A 23776-nucleotide genomic window follows, 5' to 3' on the forward strand; every position below is an offset into this window, starting at 1 on the left:
CCTCTGTCCATGGGATTTCCCAGGCAAGAACACTGGAGTGAGTTGCCATTTCCCCCTCTAGTGGATCTTCCTGACCCAGGGATCGAACCTGTGTCTTCTGCATGGTAGACGGTCTCCTGCATTGCAGGCAGAATGCTTTACCGCTGAGCCACCAGGGAAGCCCCCTCATGAACTTATCATCTCCAAAAGATCCACCCCTTAATGCTAATGCTAATACTTAATACTATCACAACGAATTTTGGGGACCCAGGCATTCAGGCCATAACAATTCAAAGTTAAGGACTTGTCTTTTTGTCTCTGCACCCCCAAGGTCTAGCGCAGTGCTTGTCAAATAGTAGTTGAGCAGATGGAAGGCCCAGCACCTGCTCTCAAGTCTCGTGCAGGATGCAGAAACTAATGGGAGATCACAGAGCAGGAGCTCAGGCTAAAGAAGCTGCAGGGATACGTGACCCCAAACCTCAGGTGCTTCCAGCAGCAAAGATTTACCCCTTACCCACAGTCATGAGCATTGCCGGTTGGCTGTGACCTTCACATCAGTGGAGGAAGGAGCAGCTGCCATCCCGGACAAGGAGGCCCCATGTCATGGGGAAGAGAAATAGCAGAGCAACACGAGGGTTTGGGAAGCCTCTGCTCTGAAGTGACCCATGTCACTCCTACCCACATTTCATTGTCCCAGGTCTGACCCAGCCTGCCACCAGACAACCAGGAACCAGACAACCAGGAATGTCCTTCTCCCTAGGATGGCCTGGGAGGGAGAGAGCAAACATCCAACCACAGTATGAACCACCTTAGACACTGTGACAGCAAGACACTGGGGGCCTTAGTGATCCGTCAGGGGCACGGCACTTCAGCTAAGTGGAGTATAAGAGCCCAGAAGAGTGTCCTTGGGTGACAACTACCTGTGCTGGGTCCTGACCACAGGGAGGTGTCCCCAAGAGGCCGTGTGGAGACCTATGCAAGTTCCATGCTTCCGAGGATGGAAGAAGCAGCATCTTCTGGGCCCAGTCAGATGCTGGGGAGTCACTGGGTTCATTCCAGGCCAAGGGTGCCCAGTCTCAGAGGACGGCAGGCCTTTGCCACACGGCACTCACATTCTGAGAGGCTCAGCGCTCAGGTTCCTCTCCCGGGGGTTGGGAGGGGACAGCCAAGGCTGGAGTCCAGCAGGGAGGCAGAGACACAGACCCTCTGCTTGACCTGCCAGGAGACCACAGTTGTGCTCCTCCCAGGCAAGTGTATCGGTCACACCAGACACCTCCGTGCCCCCTTCCAAGGAGAACTGGCCAGCACTGAGCCCCCGCTGCCCACGCTGCCCGCTCTGTGCCGTGGGACCTCTGCTCCTGCCTGACGGGACCAGTGGGGGGCACCCTTCCCGAGGGCAGACCTGTCTTTGTGGGGACAGTGACCTGTGAAGACCTGGTGTGAGATGAAGGGCCCCTCTCTTAGGGTTTTGAACCAGAGACTCGTGAGAAATGGCTCGAGAGGGAGGTGGAGCGAGGCAGACTCGCATTAAGCTGGCAGGATGAGTGAGCGCCATGACAAGGAAGGCTGTTGGTGGAGGGAGACGACTGGAGAGGGTTCCGAGATGCAGAGAGAGAGACCGAAGACCACCCCTGCCTGGGCTGTGACAGATTTCAGGTCCCAATCCAATTCAAACGTGACTCGACAAAGACCTTTTGCTCCTGGGTCAGGCTCTGCCTCTTACAACCGAAAGAATCTAGCGTGGAAACACCCACCACACCTCCAGGGTGTGAATCAGTTGGGAGTGGCACCGAGCAGCATAAAAAGTGCCAGTTGACATATGATTTTTCCAGAATAGATGAAACCACGGAGGGAGGGTGACCTTTAAAAGAGGAAAAATGAAAACTTTGACATACATGCAAAATACAATGGCACCCTTTATAAATCTAAAGATACATAAGTAAGGAATATTAAAGTGGACCATTAAATGTTATTAACAAAGTAACTACTTTATTTATGTATTTATAACCTACTGTAGACATGAAAAAGCTGAGGGTGGCAGTGGGACTATTTATGTGAATACTTTTCCCAAATCTTAATTTATTTTTCTATCTTTTGTTGTAATTAGATCCATTTTTAGTTCTTACTCTTACTTATTTGTATCAGTCTTTGCTTCTCATCAATCTTGAAAAAGGATTGTCTATTATAATGGCCTTTAAGAAAGAAAATAAGCTTTTGGTTTTATGAATTAACTGTTTTTTGTTTTCTATTCAATTCATTTGAGCTTTCATGTTTATTAATTCCTTCTGTTTATTGTCTTTGGTTTTCTATTGTTACTCTGTATTGAATTTCTTGAGTTGAAATCTCAAGTTATTTATTTTCAGACTTGGTGTTTTCTAATTAATGGATCTAAAGCTTTAAATTATCTTCTGAATGCCCACACTCTGTGTGTTTTGATATATTATGTTCTTGTATTTATTCTAATAATGTGTGAGTCTCCTTGTGATCAACTCTTTAACATGACAGTTATTTAGAGGACTCCATTATTTAAATGTCAGATGCACAGATTTTATTTTTGCTATCACTTTGCTGATGATTTCTCATTTTATTGCATTATGATTAGTGAATATGACCTTTAGGTATCACAGTCCTATTTTAAAATGTATTGATATTTTACTTGTGACCTAACACACGGCCAATTATGTGACTGTTTCATATATGTTTGGAAGGGGCTTGCATCCTCTACTTGTTCAGCTCACAGCATACATTTTATATTTCATCAGCCTTGTTAATCATGTTATTTGTATCCTCTACAGCTTTACTTGGTTGTCTTCTTGCTCTAGCTTATTGACCTGTCAAGAAGCAAGTTAGTCTCTGTGACACTGTATTCATCTATTTCTCCTAGTGGTGGTGGTGGTGCAGTCGCTAAGTCATGTCCAACTCTTGCAATCCCATGGACTGTAACCCACCAGGCTCCTCTGTCCATGGGATTCTCCAGGCAAGAATACTGGAGTGGGTTGCCATGCCCTCCTCCAGGGGATCTTCCCAACCCAGGGATCAAACCTGGGTCTCCTGCATTGCAGGCAGATGATTTACCAACTGAGCCATGAGGGAAGCCCATTTCTCCTGGTAGTAGTATCAATTTTTGCTTTATTTATTTTCAATCTTTTTTGTTAAGTGCATGATGGTTCATGATTGTTTGATATCATCTTAATAGGGAGTTCCTTTCAACAATATGAAACATGTTTCTTTATTTTGTTTGCTGTTAATATTGCTTTTCCTGTTTCCATTCTATGAGACTTCCTTGATACACATCTTCACATCTTTCCTTTTGTTTTTAATGTTTCCATTAGCTTTATATGTGTATCTTTCTGGAAAAATTCATGAAACTGGATTTTTAAACAATCAATTTAAGAGTTTAACTCATTCACAAGTGTTATGATTGCTGATGTATTTAGAGCTATCTGTATAATGCCTCCATGCATATTCTATTTATCATGTTTCTCATTTGGTCTGTACCTATTTTTCTGCCTTTGGTAATTTGAGCAATCTTCATTTGATTCTATTTTTCTAATATGTTTAAAGTTACACTGTTTCTAATTTTCTAGTGCTTATCCTTAACATTCTGTCAGCAATACCTTGCATTTACATAATTCTTACAAATGTTCAGTATCTATATTCACCCCTAACTCAAACTAAGAACAAATTAACTGCCTCCCCCTCTGTTCTTCCCTCATCACCTTATATTCCATGTTTGATAGTATGCGAAATTTTTGTTCTGGTTTTTACTTTTTAAGCATTTTTTAGAATAAGCCACAAGTTTTACTAATTTCTTTTCACTTTTTTGTGTCTTCCCTATAGACTCGTTATTTGGTATTTGGTTGCATGTGTGATATTCAGTAGTGGGGACCCATCTCAATTTTATTCAGATACATTTTGAGGAAAAACAATGACATGCTCTCATCCTACACACATTGAGAGTCATTTGAAAGGGTTTAGAAAGTGATTCTATGAAGGAAAATATACAATTTTGTCCACTTTATCACCTAGGAAAGTTCGGCGTTGTTTCACAAAAAGTTCACAAAACCATTAAAATGTATTTTTCTCTCAGGTGAAAAAAAGCCCAAAGGGAACCAGTCCAGGTCTAGCGTGGCTACTGCATGGCGTCCAGAACTTAGCCTTTTTCTATCTTGTTGCCTCACAGAACATGGCCTCTGTTCCCAAAACTGCTTTCTGGTTCAATATGGCTACCAGCACTCCAACCATTACCTCTCCATCAAGGCAGCAGGAAAGAAGGCAGATAATGAAGGGTACCCCATCCTTTCAAGGAGACTTCCCAGAATATAATAACTCTATTTATGTCTCTAAGTTATGCCTAGCTGCCAAGGAGGTTAAGAAATGAGGATGACTATGTGCCTACATTAGGGCATATCAAGTGAAATTTTAGAATAGTAGGAATCAATAGAAGGTCCTAAAATGTTGTAGAGAATAGAATAAGATCACATTAAAAATAAAGGGTCACATTCAAGTGACTTGGAATTAAATATCTACAACAATACTGGAAGTTAAAAGAAACAGAAGTAATACCTTTAAAAGCCTGTGGGGATGAGCACCTATCATATAACACTGAGAACTATATTCAGTGTCTCCTAAGAACCTATAATGGAAAAGACTCTGAGAATATATACACATATCATGTGCGTACTAAGTCATTTAAATCGTGTACAACTCTTTGCGACCCTGTGGACTGTAGCCCACCAGTCTCCTCTATCCATGGGATACGCCAGGCAAGAATGCTGGAGTGGGTTGCCATGCCCTGTGAATATATATCTGCATCTCTTTGCTGAAACTAACAGAACATTGTATATCAATTACAATTTAGAAAAAAATCTGTGAGAGAAAGCTCTTCAACTGAAAATTCTTTATCCTATCATACCCTCCAGTGAGAGGTTTTGCTGTTTGTGGTTTTTGTTTTTTGTTTTCCATCTTTCGTAGGAGGCTACTGAATGATGGAGTTCACCAAAATGAAGAAGTAAACCAAGGAAAAGAAAGACATGGGATCCAGGAAACATGAACCCGACCAAGTAAAGAAGTGAAAAAAACTTTCAGGGTAATAGCTGATACAATAGTACATTTGAACATTACTGAGAAGAGATTTTCATGCTTGTAGGAGAATTTAAATATGGGTTAACAATTTTGTGCTAACAGGTATATAAAACTAAGGAAATAGAAATGAAAACCAGCATGAATCCAGAGGGAAGAAAAAAAGAATTATAATCATAATACACTACATGTCTTAGCTGTGAATAATATTATAGTCATATTAACATAAGTACCCAATAGTGATTTTCACCAGAACTTGTGATAGAACTATATTGGAGGATGGGGGAAGGATAAGTGTATGTGTTTGTGAGGGAGGAAATATGCAGAGAGACCTAAAAGCTAATTTTCCATAGTCGAAAATCAATAGATAATTCCTAAAACTGAGAAATCAAGAAATAGCTGCATATACAAGAAACTGAGAAATATAGACATAAAGAGCAGAAGAAATAGCCAGAACCATTGAGAGTTTCGTTGTTTTGGAGAGTAAGAATTTAGAATGGAGAGAGACAGAGCAGCAAACTGGCCTTTTATTCCTAGTAATACTTTTTGTCTATATAAATATAACAATATAAATCAAATATATTTAGATAAATATATTAACACCAGGCAATTTGGGATTACTTTTCCTTTGTTGGCAGGGGAGGCAATGGGGAAAGGAAGGCATCTTACACACCAGCCAAATACAATAATTCTTCCAAAGAAGAATTGGAAGGCTGGTAAATGTTCTGAGTCCGTACTTGTCTGATATGGCTTCATTTTACCTCACACTTGAATGATAATTTATGTTCAAAGCCATTTCCCCTCAGAGCTTGGAAAATATTGCTTCATTATTTTCTTGTATCCAATTTTGCTGATGAGGAGTATGGTATCAATCCAGTTCTTATTCCTACGTGTAGTGAGTTGAATAGTGTCCCCCCCACTCCACAAAAAAAACATGTCAGTGTCGTAACCCCCAGCACCTGTGAACGTGACCTTCTTTGGAAAAAGAATGTGTGCAGATACAATTAAGAATCTTGAGATCTTTCACGACAGACCTACCCGGAGACTAGCATCCTTACAAGAAGAAGAGAGAACACGGAGAAGAAAGCCATGTGAAGATGGGAGCCGAGGCTGGAGGGAGGCAGCCGCAAGCCGAGAATGCCAAGGGTCTCCAGGAGCCGTGAGAGCCAGGAGACAGGCATGGATGGGATTCTCCCACAGAAACCCCGAAAGGAAGCAAGGCTGCCAACACCTTGCTTCCCGACTTCTGAACTCCAGAACTGTAACCATTACACTTCTGGTGTTCTAAGCCATCCAGGGTGTCACGCTTTGTTATAGCAGCCCTTAGAAACTCATACACATCATGTCATTCTTTTCCTCTCTGTAGGTTTTTAGGACTTCCCCTGCATCTTCAGTGTTCTAAAATCTCACTGTAACATGGCTATGTTTGTGGCATTTAAAACTGTGCTGGCCATGCAACAGCCCTTTAAATCTTAGGGCTTGTGTCTTTCTTTGGTTCTAGAAAATAATCCTTCTATAGCGTTGCCTCTCCCTCATTACGTCTACTTTTTCCTTTTGGTACTCCTCACTTACGTGTTGTCTGTATTGATGAGCTTTTCTTTCATACTTTCTATCTCCTTACCTTTTGTACTGCATCCCTGGAGAAACACTTGCCTTGATGTTGCAGCAGTTTTTCTTCCTTAATTTGTGCTCATTTTGCAATTCTGTCCAACAATTTTGAGATTTTTAAAATTTCAACTAACAAAATTTTAATGTCCATGATCTCCAGTTTTCTGATTATATAAATCCAGAAGCCCTACATGTTTTAGATAATATTTTTGCTGGGAAGAAAGTTACATGTGTCCTCAAAATGCCTTCACCTGGTACCTTCTTGGCATGCTAAGTTGCTTCAGCCGTGTCAGACTCTGTAGACTGCCAGGCTCCTCTGTCCATGGGATTCTCCAGGCAAGAATACTGAAGTGGATTGCCATGCCCTCCTCCAGGGGATCTTCCCAATCCAGGGACTGAACCCACATCTCTTACAACTCTCGGATTGGTGGGTGAGTTCCTTATCACTAGCGCCACCTGGGAAGCCCAGTACCTTCTTTAGACCTTAGTCCAGAACTTATCTTCTGATTCTGATATTTGCTGCTGTTAATTGCACCCTTGCAAGGATCCAGGGAATTTGCTGAGCACTTAATTATCTTATTGAATATCCACAGCAACCCGTAGGATGTAAATATTAATAACCCCATTTAACAGATGTGCAAGCTAAGGCAGGTAAGAGTTACTTGCCTCTGATCTTAACAGAGCTAGCCAGCAGTCAGATGGAATTTGAATCTAGGTATGGCTGACTCCAGAATCCAAGCCCTCTTAAAGTGTGTTTCAGATGTCACATCCCATTTCTAGATATCAGTTTGGCGTTTGTTAAAGGAGATTAGTGTAGAGCAGTAGTTCCAACTGGGCTTCTCGCAGGTGCCCACAGAAGCCTGGAGAGGGACACACTGGAGGCATGGTCCTGGGTCCCTGGGACTTGGGGCGGGGTGAAGAGGCGGGTGGGGGTACCCAACATGCACAGGGTCAGAGGCAGAAGCTGGAGTACCCCCCTATCCTGTCTGAACCACTCGTCAGGGAAAGCACTAAACAGCAGAGCAGGAAGACTGAGAGCAGAACGGGGAGGGGGTGGTAGCCCCCTGAGCAACCCCAGAGCTGGAGCCCCGGGGGTAGGCCTGTTCTTCACCTTCTGGCATCTGGAGACTTGTTTAAAATTACTGGCCTGCCCCCTCTTCCAGCCCCACCAGAGAATCTTGATCTTATTCAAATGAATGAAACATTGGCAGAGAGTGGGAAGAAGGGAAGTCCCTTTAGAGCACATCCACAGCCCTGTTCGACCAGACGGCAGTGGGGAGGTGAGCCAGTCCGAATATCTCCCCCACTCCCCCTTACTAGTGAGGAGCCAAGGCCAGAAGGAGGGACACCAAGGCTCACCAGGTCCCCTTCGGGCTCCACCCCTGAATCAAATCCCTAGGAGGGCGCCTTCGCTGTAGTGAGTATCGCTCTGTGCAGAGACAAATGGGGGCGTGAAATCTCAGCTTATCAGACCCTGTTTTTCAAACTCAAGTCCCATTTCCCTATTGACCCACAGGAACATCTTGGAGATCGTTAATCTTCATTTCTGATTGATTTTCTGTCAATATTTCCCTGCCTCCCCCCACCCCAGCCTTTCCATCAAGTGGTTAATGAGCTGTAAACAAACACTTGGATGTTGGAGGCGGTGGTTTTCCAAGAAGTCTTTTGAATAGTGGCTCAACCTTGGCCACTCAAACACACAAGCGGCACCCTCTGGTTCTGCTGTAGGTGGGTGCATGTGTTCAGTTTTTCTCACTGGGGGTCCCCAAGACTAATGAAGTGAGGACAGTCCCTCCCCTTCCTGGGGAGGGAGTTAAGTGGCAACCACCCAAGTTGAAAGTAGTGCATTGAACAAGCCAAAATCTCTCTCCTAGGGCTCTCACCTTCCTATAGCTGCTTCTCCCGCTTAGGGGCTATCCAGAGGAAGCGAATACACAGGAAGTGGCCGAATCCAGGAGTACAGGGTAGGCAAGCTTGCCTCCTGGCACCCAGGGATAGCTGGGATTGAGCCCAAAAGGAGGAGGAGGGCACGACAGAAGATGAGATGATTGGATGGCATCACCAACTGGATGGACATGAGTTTGAGCAAGCTCCGCGAGTTGGCAATGGACAGGGAAGCCTGGTGTGCTACAGTCCATGGGGTCACAAAGAGTCAGGCGCAACTGTGCAACGGAACTAAACTGAACTGACTGAGCCCAGAAAGTTCCGACCTGCTCTTTCCCAGGGTTGGGGAGGCCTGGGCGGGGCATCTCGGGGGTGTCCCAGGTACCAGAAGTTTTGGAGGTCCCCAAAGATGACAGCGGGCTGGGGAAGACAAGCCTGACTCCACAATCTGGCCTCGGGGCACCCTGAGGATGTCACTCAAGACCACTCGCCTGGGGAGGGGGTCTCAGATTTCTCACCCATCAGATGTGGTGAATCATTCCTTCCCTGCTTACCTCCTAGGTGTGTTCTGGGCACCCTGGAACACAAGGTTTGGGAGGAGTCTAGAGGAGTTACAGATGTCAGAGAGGTGACTGTCCTTCCCTCGGCCACGGGGGTCCCCATCTGTCCACCCCACCCGCCAAAGCCCAGGAGTTTTTCCGCAGCCCGCCTGAACGTTAACACGCAGGGAAAACTTCAAGGAAAACATACAGCTGATAAAAATTTAATGCTATATGTAACAAAGCAGAATGAATATTTAATCCCTGCTTTTATGCGAAACCACATAACCAACCGGCCCCACGCGGCGGCGAGGGCGGCGCGGCCCCTCCCGGCTCGCGGCGCCCCGCGCCGGCAGCGAAGCAGTTAAGCTGCTGGCAACAAGCAGCTCCTAATAAACACTCGGCTAATTCTGTAGGAAAAGCACTAATTAGAAAAGCAATAATAATCGGTGTAATTGCTCTAAATTACCCTCCTAACAGAGAAACTGCGCTCGGAGCCGGGAACGCAGCTGCCGCCGCCCAGCCCGGCCCCGCGCCCGGCGACGGCACCCGCGGCCCCGCGCCGTGCTGCCCCCTGGTGGCCGCCGCGCGCCGCGCCAGCCGGGCCTGGAGGCGCCGCCCCCGCCAACCCCGGCGCTCGGGCGCCCCCTGGTGTCCGCGTCGCCGCGCGGCCCTGCGTGCACGGGGCAGGGGGCCCGGGAACCGGAAGAGCGCTTCTCCTTCAACTTTCTCCGCTCTCCGCTCTTGCATTAGGGAACCAGCGTCACACGGGCCTCGCTAGAGGAAGAAGAGAATGAGGTCAAAATGATATTGGAATGAGGAGGCCTCTGAAGAGACCTCAGGATGGTATGGAATTGGGGGAGTGGGGTTGGAACAGACAAGTTCTAAGAATGGGGACCTTCCTCAAAGTGGGAGCGTAGGATTCCAGGGGAGAGGGCAGGACAGCCTGAGAGCCCAGCCTCCCTGGAGCCATGGGCGAACTCTGAATGAGCAGGCCGGCTTTTTGATCTGGCCTGAAATGAATAAGGGTGCGGAGGGGTCCTTCTGCTGGGTTTATGGAGCCCTGACAGGTTTGCCTCAGAAATCATGCCACTCCCTGAGTCAAGCGCTCCCGGGGTCAGCCATAGTTTTCCGGAGTGAGGTGGGGCCTCGGCCTGTGTGTCTCTCCCAGCCCTCCTCAGACCAAAGCCCGTGCCCTGTCCTGTGGTCAGGCTCTCTGCTCAGTCCCCTCTTCTCCCCACTCCCCACGCACTGGGGGCTGCCGGACGGTGGGCTTACATCAGTGATGCTCCATGAACACGCCGGAAGCTAGCATGGAGGGGAACAGAGCATCCTCTGGGTATAAACCTGTAACCGAAGGTGCCCGCAAGAAGCAGGGCCTCCAGAGCTTAGGGGACAAGCACGCTGCTGGCTAGGGGTCAGGGAAGACCTCGGGAGGAGGCCCCGGTTGTTTGGATGGATTCTGGTACCGGCTTCTCCTCAGCACGGGGACAACAGGGGTATGCGCCAAAGAAGCCCGAAACACTGCTCCCCTGGCCCCCAGCCCTCACTCATCACCAGAGCCCATCCCATTGTCTTCTGTTCTTAAAGCGAGCCAAGGGTGTATGGATGTGAGAGTTGGGCTGTGAAGAAAGCTGAGCGCCGAAGAATTGATGCTTTTGAACTGTGGTGTTGGAGAAGATTCTTGAGAGTCCCTTGGACTGCAAGGAGATCCAACCAGTCCATCCTAAAGGAGGTCAGTCCTGGGTGTTCATTGGAAGGACTGATGTTGAAGCTGAAACTCCAGTACTTTGGCCACCTCATGCGAAGAGTTGACTCATTGGAAAAGACTCTGATGCTGGGAGGGATTGGGGGCAGGAGGAGAAGGGGATGATAGAGGATGAGATGGCTGGATGGCATCACTGACTCAATGGACGTGAATCTGAGTGAACTCTGGGAGTTGGTGATGGACAGGGAGGCCTGGCATGCTGCGATTCATGGGGTTGCAAAGAGTCGGACACGACTGAGCGACTGAACTGAACTGAACTGAAGGGGGAAAGATTGAAGGCGGGAGGAGAAGGGGACGACAGAGGATGAGATGGCTGGATGGCATCACCGACGCAATGGACATGCGTTTGTGTGGACTCCGGGAGTTGGTGATGGACAGGGAGGCCTGGCGTGCTGAGGTCCATGGGGTCTCAGAGTTGGCCACGACTGAGCGACTGCACTGAACTGAAGGGTGAGGCAGGGTGAAGGGGGCCGTCCCTCCCGCCTCACAGCTGCCCCCACAGCTGTCTCCGCTCGACCTCTAGTCCCTGAGGCTCTTGCTCCTCCTGCCTCCTCCCTTTCAGCTTGGCACCCTCAGGAGTTGGTCTCAAAGGAAACCTGAAGACCAAGGAGAGAGGGGCCCGCCTGCCGACCTCCACTCACTCTCACCTCCAGGCCTCGCACCCACCGTTCTCCGCTCCTCTGTCCAGCGAACTCCTCCCTGTCCTTGTCTCACTGGGACAGTTCCCACCCCAGGAAGCCTCCTCTCCCTGCTGCAGGCAGAGGCTATCTGACGCCCTCCCCACAGCTCCCAGCTGACTTCACATAACATTCTCCTCCCGTGGTCATCTGTCTCCTTGTCCCTCCTGCAGGAGCCACGGGCACCAGGAGAGCACGGGGCTCTCTCTCACCTCCCCCGCACCTGGCCTCATTCTGTCCACGTGCTGATTTTACAGATGAGCAAACTGAGGCTCCGAGCCAACGGCTAGAAACAGCCAGTGAGTCAGAGCCAGAGGAGAAACCTGGACTCCCCGGCTGGCTCTGTGGCTTCCTCTCTCAACGGGCGTCACCGCCTCCAGTCCAGGGCAGGTTGAGGGGCAGCCAGGTGGCCGCATCTCCACAGAAGATCGCTGAGAAGGGTCCCCGATGAGGAACCCCTGGATACACGTGCACACACTCACATACAGAGGTACACAGAAACACACACACAGATACACTGACACACATACACAGACACTGAGATAGACGCACACTCACAGGCACACATACACAGATACACACACACACAGAGACATAGACACACACACAGAGACACACATAGACACAGATATACATACACACAGAGACACACACACGCACACACAGGCAGTGACATTTCCGAGGAGGTCTGTGGGCACAGCTCACCTCTGGACCATTGCAGAAGCTTCCAATTGGCCGGCCCACCCCCATCTGTGCCCCTTCTCCTAGCACACATCATGAGTCACATCATGTCCTTCCTCACTCAAAATCCCGATGGCCCTTCTCATTCAGAGTTAAAGCCAAGTCCTTCCTTCCAATGACCCCAAAGGCACTGCATGCTCAGACCTCAACCTCTTCCTTGCAGCTTTGTTCCTGCAAAGAGTGCAGAAAGTTGGCCTGCTTGATATTCACAGACACCAAGCACAGTCCTACCTGGGCCCTCCCCTCTGCCCCCAGTGCCCTTTCCCCTGATTGCCACCTGGCTGACTCCATCCCAGCTTTTCGATGGCATCTGCCCCTCCTTAGAGGGGCCTGTCCTGACCACTGTGTCTAAAAGAACATCCTCATCATGCCTTATCCACTTACCCATCTTGGTTTCCTTCATAGGACTTTGTCATTTGACATGAAAAAAAAGGGAAAATGAAAGTCGCTCAGCTGTCAGACTCTTTGCAACCCCATGAACTGTAGCCAGCCAGGTTCCTCTGTCCATGGAATTCTCTAGGCAAGAATACTGGAGTGGGTAGCCATTCCCTTCTCCAGGGCATCTTCCCGACCCAGGGATCAAACCCAGGTCTCCTGCGTTGCAGGCAGATTCTTCACCATCTGAGCCACCAATACACATCTATTTATTTTTGTCTCCCTCACTGGACTGCAGGAACCATAAAAGCAGGCGTTTTGCCTTTTGTTCACTCATGTATCCTCACTTCTGAAATAGTCCCAGTCATAAAAGGTGAGTTTGGTTAGTGCTTAATAAATGCTCAGTAAATTGAACAGTCATAAAATCAGTAGAAATGAATTTCTACTGGTGGAATTTCAAACGGTACATGAATTGCTATTAGACACAACACAGTAAGGGGCATACAGGAGGTACTAGAAACAATTTGCAGAATGATGGGCCTTCTTGATGTTCCTGTATGTGCCCTTTGTGTCCATCTTAAAGCAAGTGGTTGGCTTACCCCCTCGTCACTGGGAAATTCAACGTGTTGTACAATTACCGTATTTTGTTATTAGATGATTCATTTGGTTGTCTGTCTGATCCTGACAGTGAGTTCCTATGGGCTCTTCTCTGTTTTCTCTCCCATGCGAGGTTCCAGGAAGCACCCACAGTTGCACCATCCCTCTTCCCAGCGGTCTCTCCTGACTTTAGGGGCCCACCCCAATTGTTCCTGGACCAGTCTAATGCAAAATTTAATTTCCAGCTAATTAACCCTGAATTTGGTGACCCTCCTCAAGTTATGGGACTGCCCCACTCCCAAGAGAGGCAGGCTCCCCACCCACATGTGGCCAACATTTGACACTGCCTCTGCAGGGAGGGAGACAAAAGCCCCCAGCCCCGCCATTGTCTGCGCTCGGGGTTCATGGGCAGGCAGACACAAAAGCCTGATGAATTCTTCATGACCCTCTGAAAGGGCGGTTCCCCCAGGCCCCTCCTGTCACTGGCCACAGGTGAGCCCCTGAATGGAGGACATTATCTCCTGAACCAACCAGTTTGCTTTCTTGAGTGTGAGCAGGGCTCCCTGAATCTCCTCTCCTTGGTGATGCCAACCCTGCAGTTTGACTGAAACCAGAGTCCCCACCATCAGGTCAAGGCAAGGTCACATCAGCTTCCAAAGGAACTCCCCTTCCTTCCACACCAGCGCACCAGAGGGTGACTGAAGCTTCTGGGGTTCACGGGGTGAGACCCTGGTTCTTGGTAGGGCTGTTCCCTCCCTGGATCCAAAAAGGGTCTCTAGAAAGAGATCTGCCTCTCCTTCCACAGAGAGTCCTGGGGAGGAGACAGCCCCCAGGAGTCCTGCAGGACTGGGCCTGAACTGAACGGGCAGCACTCTGACTTGGCGCCCTCTGCTGGTGGATCCCAGGCCGTGCGAGGACTGCAGGTTTCACGCTCTGTCCTGATTCTTGAGTGTCCAACCCACACTGTCTTCTGACCTCAGGTTTCTCCCTCACCTAAGAAGATCCTTGAAGGAAAGAGGCAGCGGTTCTCTGGCCACGTCCCTTCTCCAGAAATAAGTGACGGGAGGAAGGATGAGGCCTGGGGGCGGGGCTGGATTTGAATTAATGAGCTATGTACTTTCCTTACCCTCCAACCCACAGCATTTGATGCTGCAGCCAATTTAACTTAGCCGTGGGATAATTTGTCATGAGGTTGTTAGGATGGCGAAGCTGGGGTGGGGAGAGGAAGGTGGAGCAAGGTAGGGCCAGGCAGAACAGGAGACTTTCCCAAGTCCCCTCTAGAAATCCTGAGGGGAGTCCATTCCATGTGCCAAGAGCCCGAGGGAGAGCATGTGGAAAGGGCAGAGCTAGCACAGGATCAGAGAATGGGGGGCAAGGCTCCATGCATCAGAGCGCCCCGGCCAGGCAGAGGGAGCCTTACCTCTCCTCTGAGGGCAGGAGTCCATGTGTTACTCTCCAAGGACTGGGGCCCACATAGAGTTATCAGATCTGTATAATCTAGGGATTGATGATTAGATGGATTGATTGACTGGATCCAGGGATCAGTGAGTGAGCTCCACCCAAAGCTTCTATGCATCTCACAGTGAGAGAACCAGAGCATCTGGCCTCGTTTCTGTTCCAGCCTCGTGCTTCCCTCAGAGGGAAACTCATCTTCAGATAGCTGGATGATCACAGGTCCTGCTCCACCCAGGGAGCTGCCCCAGTTTCCCCTGTTGTCCCAGGGAAATTGTCAATAATACTCCCTTTTACTCGGAAGACTGTCCTGGTGTGGACAGTACACTGCATGGTCACCAACAGAAGAGGAGGCAGGAGAGATGCAGTCATCACCCACAGCTCATCCGTGGTCATGCTCAGGTCTCTGGAAGTCCTTGGTTCTTCCCGCTAAACTGAACCATCCAAGCATCAGGGCCTGGCACTCAGCATCACAGAATCAGAACTCACCTGCCCTCTAGGACATTCCTCCAGGAAGCCCTCCCTGCCAGGGCAGCCCTCAGGGATCTGCCCACATCTGAGCTTTGCCATCCCAACCCTGGGCACTGACTGTTTCTCCACCAAAACATGACTGGGACAGAGTGGAGAGTTTGCTCTGGAGGGGTGCAAGAGAGGAGCTGAGAAGGGCAGCAGGGGCCAGACAGCCAGGATCTAGGATCAACCACTGCACATTTCTCTCCTGGGACCTGACACTCAACAGTATCCTGAAAGCCCAGCTGAAAAGACAAGGATTCACACATCTGTGGGTGCAATGCTGTCGCTTCAGTTGTGTCCGACTCTGTGCAACCCCATGGGCTCTAGTCTGCCAAGCTCCTCTGTCCATGGGATTCTCCTGGCAGGAATACTGGAATGGGTTGCCATGCCCTCCTCCAGGAGATCTTCCCAACCCAGGGATTGAACCTGCATTTTTTATGTCTCCTGCATTGGCAGGCGGGTTCTTTACCACTAGCGCCACCTGGGATGGTGCTGGAATTCACAGGTTGATTGGGCCTTTTGCATTCCGTGGTCCTGTGGGTGGAGGGTGGGTGGGGAGGCAGAGGGGGTGGGAGGTGGCAGGCCCACTCTATTAAGAGTGCTATACATCGCTTTTCTGATAACATGTGGTCCTGACTTGTTTCCCCCACTCTCTGGTCATCCCCTTCTTCTGACTACCTCCTTTCTGGTGGGTAGCATCAAACACAAGATAGGGTGATGAATTTTCTCTCCTCCCAGCTCTTCTCCGAAGGTTTGGAGTCGCCCTCCTCACCTGCCCCAGCCTTTCCACTTCTGAACTTTCCCACTGCCATGAGTTCCAGGAAGCTTGCCTCTTGTAAGCTGAACTGGCCTCTGCCGCCCTGCCGTCCACTCTCTGGAATGTAGCACCACCTAGTGGCAGCCTGTGGCCTGACAATGCTACGGCGAAAATTCCAAGTCAACAAGTCTTCGTGGAACGTCAACCGTACAAAGGCGTTATGACAGGCCATCAGGGGCAGGCAAAGGATCGAAAAGAAAATCAAAGACACACAAACAAACACACACCTAAGCTGTGCTCCCTGTACCTGATGGGGCCTGCCTCGCAGTGAGGAACTGAGCCTAATAAAGGGGCAGTAGAAGCAGTACAATGTGGTGGTTCTGAGGGCCAGCTTCTGAACCGGGCATCTGGGGCTCAGAGTGTGGCTCCAGCACTCACTGCTTAGCCCCTGTGCCCGATTTCCTCTTCTGTAGCACGAGAATAATAAAAATCTCTCGCAAAGGGACGCTGTAAAGATGAACCGAGTGGAAGGATGAAAGCACTTAACACAGTGCTTGGCAGACAGTACACGGGTTTTTAAGTGGATGCTGTTATTATTGCGATGATAAAATGATTAATTCAGGCTAAGTGTTGTAAGAATTCAGGGAAAGGTCAACCCAATTAAGAACTGGAATTATGACAGAAAATTAATGGACAAGATAGAGCATTGAATTTGCCTGCAGGAAATGCAGGGCTTGGGGCCATGGGCAAGTTGGTTAACTTCTTTTGGCCTCATCTTTAAGTGGGAATAAGGCAAGTACCTGGAGGTAGAGAACGCACACAATCCTCGGGGTAACATCCCTCAGCCATTAACACATATGGCACCACTAGTGTGCGCCAGGCTTTGGGAGTTCAGGAATGAAAAGACAGTCGTTGGCTTCACAGTCACAGTCTGGTTTGTGTCACAGAGAGAAGAAGTGGTGAGCTTCCTTGAGCCACCCTCTTACCCCAACCCAAGACCTACACCAAACTCTGAAGGCCAGGGTGAGGGCCCTTTGTCAGTGCTCTGTCCTCAGCAGGCAACACCTCCATGGTCCCAGCCCCCAGAGGGGGCCAGGTGGTGGTGGAAATCAGATGGCAGCTCATCACCAGGTTGCAGACCCAGCTCCTCCCTCCCAGGCTGCTCCCCTGCAGGGCCTCCCCAGCCTGGCACCCTCCTCCTCCCCACTCTAGTCCAGAAACTATGCCTGAAATGTAAAGTTCCAACTTGTTCACCAATGGCCAGGCACAGCATTCAGCGCCTGGGATACTTGGTGTTCAAAAACATTTGTCATGTGGATGAATGAATGAATGAATGCTTTAAGAAAATAACTCATTGCAGGACCCCGTCTTCCACAGCTTTTCCAGCCCTTAGAGTCTTCATCTAGAAATCCAGGTCCACTCAGAACCTGTGTTTCATCACTAGCCCCCAACTGCATACTTTTACTATGCTCTGTTAATCACTTTCCCTTGGGTCCCCCAAGTTAGATAAGTTTTCCTTGATAGGGAGGAGCTTTTTCTTATATGCTGAATTTACAGTTCACGGATTTTCCACCATGGCTGCACCATTCCTGGATTCCACGCTAAATTTATTTTTCAGAGTTTGTGTCAGAAGAGAATAAAGTTGGCGGTTTGTTGAGTCGGGGTCCTTTCTCCAGACCTCCTGACCTCCTTTTACAATGACAGGTCAAGTGATGATTGCAAAAGACCTGAAAATTTTAGAATGATGAGCAAAAACTAAATAAATAAAATACTAAATATATGTTTGATGTGCTTTATATTCAGAATATTAACAGTATAAGTACAATGTGGTAGAGAACACAGTTTCCAGTAAGTCAAGGGAAAGGCAAGAATGCTTTTATTGTTCAATAAGGTAAAGATAAGATTTAGGACTTCAAAAAAAAGAACAAAAAATTTTTTTTAATTTTAAAATAAAAATTGTAGAAATGAAAAGTAAAATAACCCAAATTAAGAATTTAATGTATGAGTTTTACAACTGACTGATAAAGGTAAAAGAAGAATTAGCTAAAAGAAACAAAGGTCAAAAAAATTAATCAGAAGAAATCATAGAGAGACAAAAAGGGTGAGATACACATAGGAGTGTAAGAGAAATAAGGAATACAATGAGAAAGTCAACCACACACGCAAGTAGAATCCCTGAGAAAAGAGAACAGAGGAGAAGCAATATTTGAAATCTCAGATGACTGAGATTTTTCAAAAACCAGTGAAAGATTTAAAGCCACATAGTAAAACTGATTTAAAAAGAAAAGCAAAACCAAGGATAAAATCTTTAAAAGGAGCCAGAAAGAAGAGAAAGATTATCTTTGAAGGATCTCTTGATAGAAAGATGGCAGCCAGAAGACAATAGGAAGATATCTACTAAGTGCTGAAAGAAAGAGCTGCAAGTCTAGAATCTGTACCCAGAAAAATATCCTTCAGGGATTAAAGTGAAATATTATTTTTTATTTCATATATTCTTAAATTTAAAATGAAAGGCAAATGACCTAGAATTGCTAAATCAATTTTTTTAAAAAGAATAAAATGGAAGTAATTACTTTAGCCAATGTAAGGTTTACTATATTTCTACAGTAATCAAGAAAGGGTGGTATTAGTGGAGGGATAGATGCACAGATCAATGGAACACAATAGGGAACCCAGAAATTGACCCATGCATGTATGCCCAACTGACTTTTAACAAATATGTCAAACGAAGAAAGGATGATCTTTTTAACACATGGTGCTTAATTGGACATCCATAGGCCACACACATACAAACAAAAGAGAACCTCAAACTAAACCTCATACTTCATATACAAATCAATTTTAAATGCACTGTGGACTTAGATGTAAGATATAAAACTCTTATGGGAAAACATAAGAGAAGATCTTCAGGACCTTGGATTAGGAGAAGAGTTCTCAGACATGACATCAAAGCAGGCTTCAGAATAAAAAAAAGTTGACAAACTGGACTTCATCAAAATTAAAACTTTTGTTATGTGAAAGACTCATTAAGAGGCTGAAAGACGTGTCAAGCTGGGAGAAAATATTTGCAAACCACATATCTGACAAAAGTTGTGCAAAAACTCTCAAAATTCAACATTAGGATGGGCAAAATGAGTGAAGGAATCAAGGGGCCCAAACTTCTAGTTATAAAATAAATAAGTCATAAGGATGTAATATACAGCATGGTGCCTGTAGTTATTGTATTGCATATTGGAAAGTTGCTAAGAGAGTAGATCTTAAAATTTCTCATCACAAGAGAAAAACTGACTGGACTCATTTGAGTGGTCATTTCCTGGTTCCAGGAACTCCATTCACGGTTAGATACTCAAAAGTAGAAACACGTAGTAGATTTACAAAAACACGTGCAAAAGAATTTTCATTTTTCTATTCATTTTCTGTGCTAAAGACTGGAAATAACCTAAATTTTCATCAGTGAAAAATGGATAGAAAAACTGTGGCATATTCATATAATGAAATATTATTCAGCAAAACAAAAGGAAGAAAGACATAATAGCCTGGATGAATCTCAAAACAGACATGCTATGTGAAAAAAACAGATGCAGAAGAACGTGCAATAGGTGACATTGTTTATATAAATTTGTAGAACAGACAAAATTAGGTGTTGGTGATAGATACTGAAACAGCAGTTGCCTTGAGCAGAGAGGGAGAGGGATGGAGGTGGATTGACTGGAAAGGAATATGAAGATTAAATTGAGATGGTGGAAATGTTCTGTATCTTAATTGCATTCCTAGTCTTACGGGGGTATACTTTTGCCCAGACTGATCAAACTACACTGAATGTCTGTACAATTTATTGTATGTAAATTATAACTCAATTTTAAAAAGAAAACCAAATTATGCTGAGTATGTTTCTAACCACAATTAAATTAAGCTAGGAATTAATAATAAAAAATATAACTGAAAAGTCCCCATATGAATGGAAATTAAAGAAATACATTTCTAAAACACCCCTGAGTTAAAGAAAATAATTACAATGGAAACGTGATAATATTTTGAACTGCATGATAATAAAATGCTTAACACCAGAACTTGTTGGGTACTGCTAAAATGCCAGAGGGAGATTTAATAGGTTTATATGCATATATAACCACCAAAAAGAGAAAAAAGCTCAAGGAAAATCTGAGCTTCCCAGGTAGCTCAGATGGTAAAGTGTCTGCCTGCAATGCAGGAGACCCAGGTTCAATCCCTGGGTCAGGAAGATCCCCTGGAGAAGGAAATGGCAACCCACTCCAGTATTCTTGCCTGGGAAATTCCATGGACAAAGGAGCCTGGTACAGTCCATAGGGTTGCAAAGAGTCAGACACAACTGAGTGAGTTCACTTTCACTTTCTTTCACTTTCAAAGGAAAATCTATCTCAAAAATTTAGAAAAGCAATAACAAAGAAAATCCAAAAACAAGAATTAGAGTTTAATAATAAAAGAGCAGAAATCAATTTAATAAAAATCATATTCAGTATAGATGATACAACTAAAAACTGGTTCTTTAGAAAGAAAAATTAAATTGATAATCCTCCGGTGAGACTAATTAAGAAAAAAGAGACAAGGACCAAATAACCAATATAAAGAATGAATACATTACTACATGTTGTTGTTGCTGTTCAGTCACCCAGTCGTGTCTGGTTTTTTGCGACCCCACGGACTGCAGCATGGCAGGCCTGCCTGTCCCTCACCATCTCCCAGAGTTTGTCTAAGTTCATGTCCATTGCATCAGTGATGCCACACAGCCATCTCATCCTCTGACGCCCCCTTCTGCCCTCAATCTTTCCCAGCATCAGGGTCTTTTCCAATGAGTCAGCTGTTCACATCAGATGACCAAAATACTATACCTCAGCTTCAGCATCAGTCCTTCCAATGAGTATTCAGGGTTGATTTCTTTTAAGATTGACTGGTTTGATCCCCTTACTGTCCAAGGGACTTTCATAAGTCTTCCCAGCACCGCATTTCAAAGACATCAATTCTTTGGCATCCTGCCTTCTTTACGGTCCAGTTCAGTTAAGTCACTCAGTCATGTCCAACTCTTTGCAACCCCATGAATCACTGATGCCAGGCCTCCCTGTCCATCACCAACTCCTGGAGTTCACTCAGACTCATGTCCATCAAGTTGGTGATGCCATCCAGTCATCTCATCCTCTGTCGTCCCCTTCTCCTCCTGCCCCCAATCCCTCCCAGCATCAGGGTCTTTTCCAGTGAGTCAACTCTTCACATCAGGTGGCCAAAGTATTGGAGTTTCAGCTTTAGCATCATTCCTTCCAATGAACACCCAGGACTGATCACCTTCAGAATGGACTGGTTGGATCTCCTTGCAGTCCAAGGGACTCTCAAGAGTCTTCTCCAACACCACAGTTCAAAAGCCTCAATTCTTTGGCACTCGGCTTTCTTCACAGTCCAGCTCTCACATCCATACATCAGTTCAGTTCAGTCACTCTGTCGTGTCTGACTCTGTGACCCCATGAACTGCAGCACGCCAGGCCTCCCTGTCCATTACCAACTCCCAGAGTTCACTCAAACTCATGTCCATCGAGTTGGTGATGCCATCCAGCCATCTCATCCTCTGTCGTCCCCTTCTCCTCCTGCCCCCAATCCCTCCCAGCATCAGAGTCTTTTCCAATGAGTCAACTCTTCGCATCAGGTGGCCAAAGTATTGGAGTTTCAGCTTTAGCATCATTCCTTCCAAAGAACACCCAGGACTGATCACCTTCAGAATGGACTGGTTGGATCTCCTTGCAGGCCAAGGGACTCTCAAGAGTCTTCTCCAACACCACAGTTCAAAAGCATCAATTTTCAGCGCTCAGCTTTCTTCACAGTCTAACTCTCACATCCATACATGACCACAGGAAAAACCATAGCCTTGACTAGACGGACCTTTGTTGGCAAAGTAATGTCTCTTGTTTTGAATATGCTATCTACGTTGGTCATAACTTTCCTTCCAAGGAGCAAGAGTCTTTTAATTTCATGGCTGCAATCACCATCTGCAGTGATTTTGGAGCCCCCCAAAATAAAGTTTGACACCGTTTCCACTGTTTCCCCATCTATTTGCCATGAAGTGATGGGACCAGATGCCATGTTCTTCGTTTTCTGAATGTTGAGCTTTAAGCCAACTTTTTCACTCTCCTCTTTCACTTTCATTAAGAGGCTTTTTAGTTCCTCTTCACTTTCTGCCATAAGGGTGGTGTCATCTGCATATCTGACGTTATTGTATTTCTCCCGGCAATCTTGATTCCAGCTTGTGCTTCTTCCAGCCCAGTGTTTCTCACAATGTACTCTGCATAGAAGTTAATTAAGTAGGGTGACAATATACAGCCTTGATGTACTCCTTTTCCTATTTGGACCCAGTCTGTTGTTCCATGTCCACTTCTAACTGTTGCTTCCTGACCTGCATATAGGTTTCTCAGGAGGTAGGTCAGGTGGTCTGGTATTCCCATTCTTGAAGAATTGTCCACAGTTTATTGTGATCCACACAGTCAAAGGCTTTGGCATAGTCAATAAAGCAGAAATAGATGTTTTTCTGGAACTCTCTTGCTTCTTCCACGATGCAGCGGATGTTGGCAATTTGATCTCTGGTTCCTCTGCCTTCTCTAAAACCAGCTTGAACATCTGGAAGTTCACGGTTCACGTACTGCTGAAGCCTGGCTTGGAGAATTTTGAGCATTACTAGCGTGTGAGAGAACGCTAGTGAGACGGTCCAGCTCTCACAAATGTACATGGCCATTGGCAAAACCATAGCCTTGACTCTTGACTCTATCACTCTTCTCGTCAGAGTGATATCTCTGCTTTTCAACATACTGTCTAGGTTTGTCATAGCTTTCCTGCCAAGAAGCAGTTGTCTACACATCCTACCCATATAAAAAGATAAAAAGAGTATACTGAAAAACTTTGTGCCAATATATTTTAAAGTTTACAGGAAATAAATTTCCAGTAACTCCTACTAAATTTCCATACAACTACTAAAACTGACTCAGGAAGAAATAGGAAATCTGAGTAGTCCTATCACTCTTTAAAAAATTGATTTATTTATTTTAATTGGAGGCTAATTACTTTATAATATTGTGATGGTTTTTGCCATACATCGACATGAAGCAGCCATGGGCGTACCTGTGTCCCCCCTTCCTGACCCCCCTCCCACCTCCCTCCCCATCCAATCCCTCTGGGTTGTCCTAGAGCACCGGCTTTGAGTGCCCTGCTTCATGCATTGAACTTGTACTAATCATTTATTTTACATACGGTAATGTACATGTTTCTATGCTATTCTCTCAAATCATTCCACCCTCACCTTCTCCCACAGAGTCCAAAAGTCTGTTCTTTACATCTGTGTCTCTTTTGCTGTCTTGCACGTAGGGTCGTCATTACTGTCTTTCTAAATTCCGTATATATGCATTAATATACTGTATTGGTGTTTCTCTTTCTGACTTACTTCACTCTGTATAATAGATTCCAGTTTCATCCATCTCATTAGACCTGATTCCTATCACTTTTATAATAACTAAATCTGTAATTTAAAACTGTCACACATAGAAAATACCAGGTTCAAGTAGCTTTACCAGCAAATGTAGATAAGACATTAGAAAAATTATACATATGTATATATATGTACTAATTTTTTATTACTGAATAACAAATTACCACAAACATATCATCTTAACACCCATTCATGATCTCACCGTTTCCATGGGTCAGGCATCCCAGCACATAATAACTGGGTTCTAGATCAAGGTCTCACAAGACTGCAGTCTAGGAATCAGGAAATGCGGCCCCATCAGATGCT

The sequence above is a fragment of the Bos grunniens genome, chromosome 24 (genome assembly GCF_055505025.1).
Source record: "Bos grunniens cultivar Pamir isolate PY7600 chromosome 24, Bosgru_T2T1.0, whole genome shotgun sequence".
NCBI classification, from domain to species: Eukaryota; Metazoa; Chordata; class Mammalia; order Artiodactyla; family Bovidae; genus Bos; species Bos grunniens.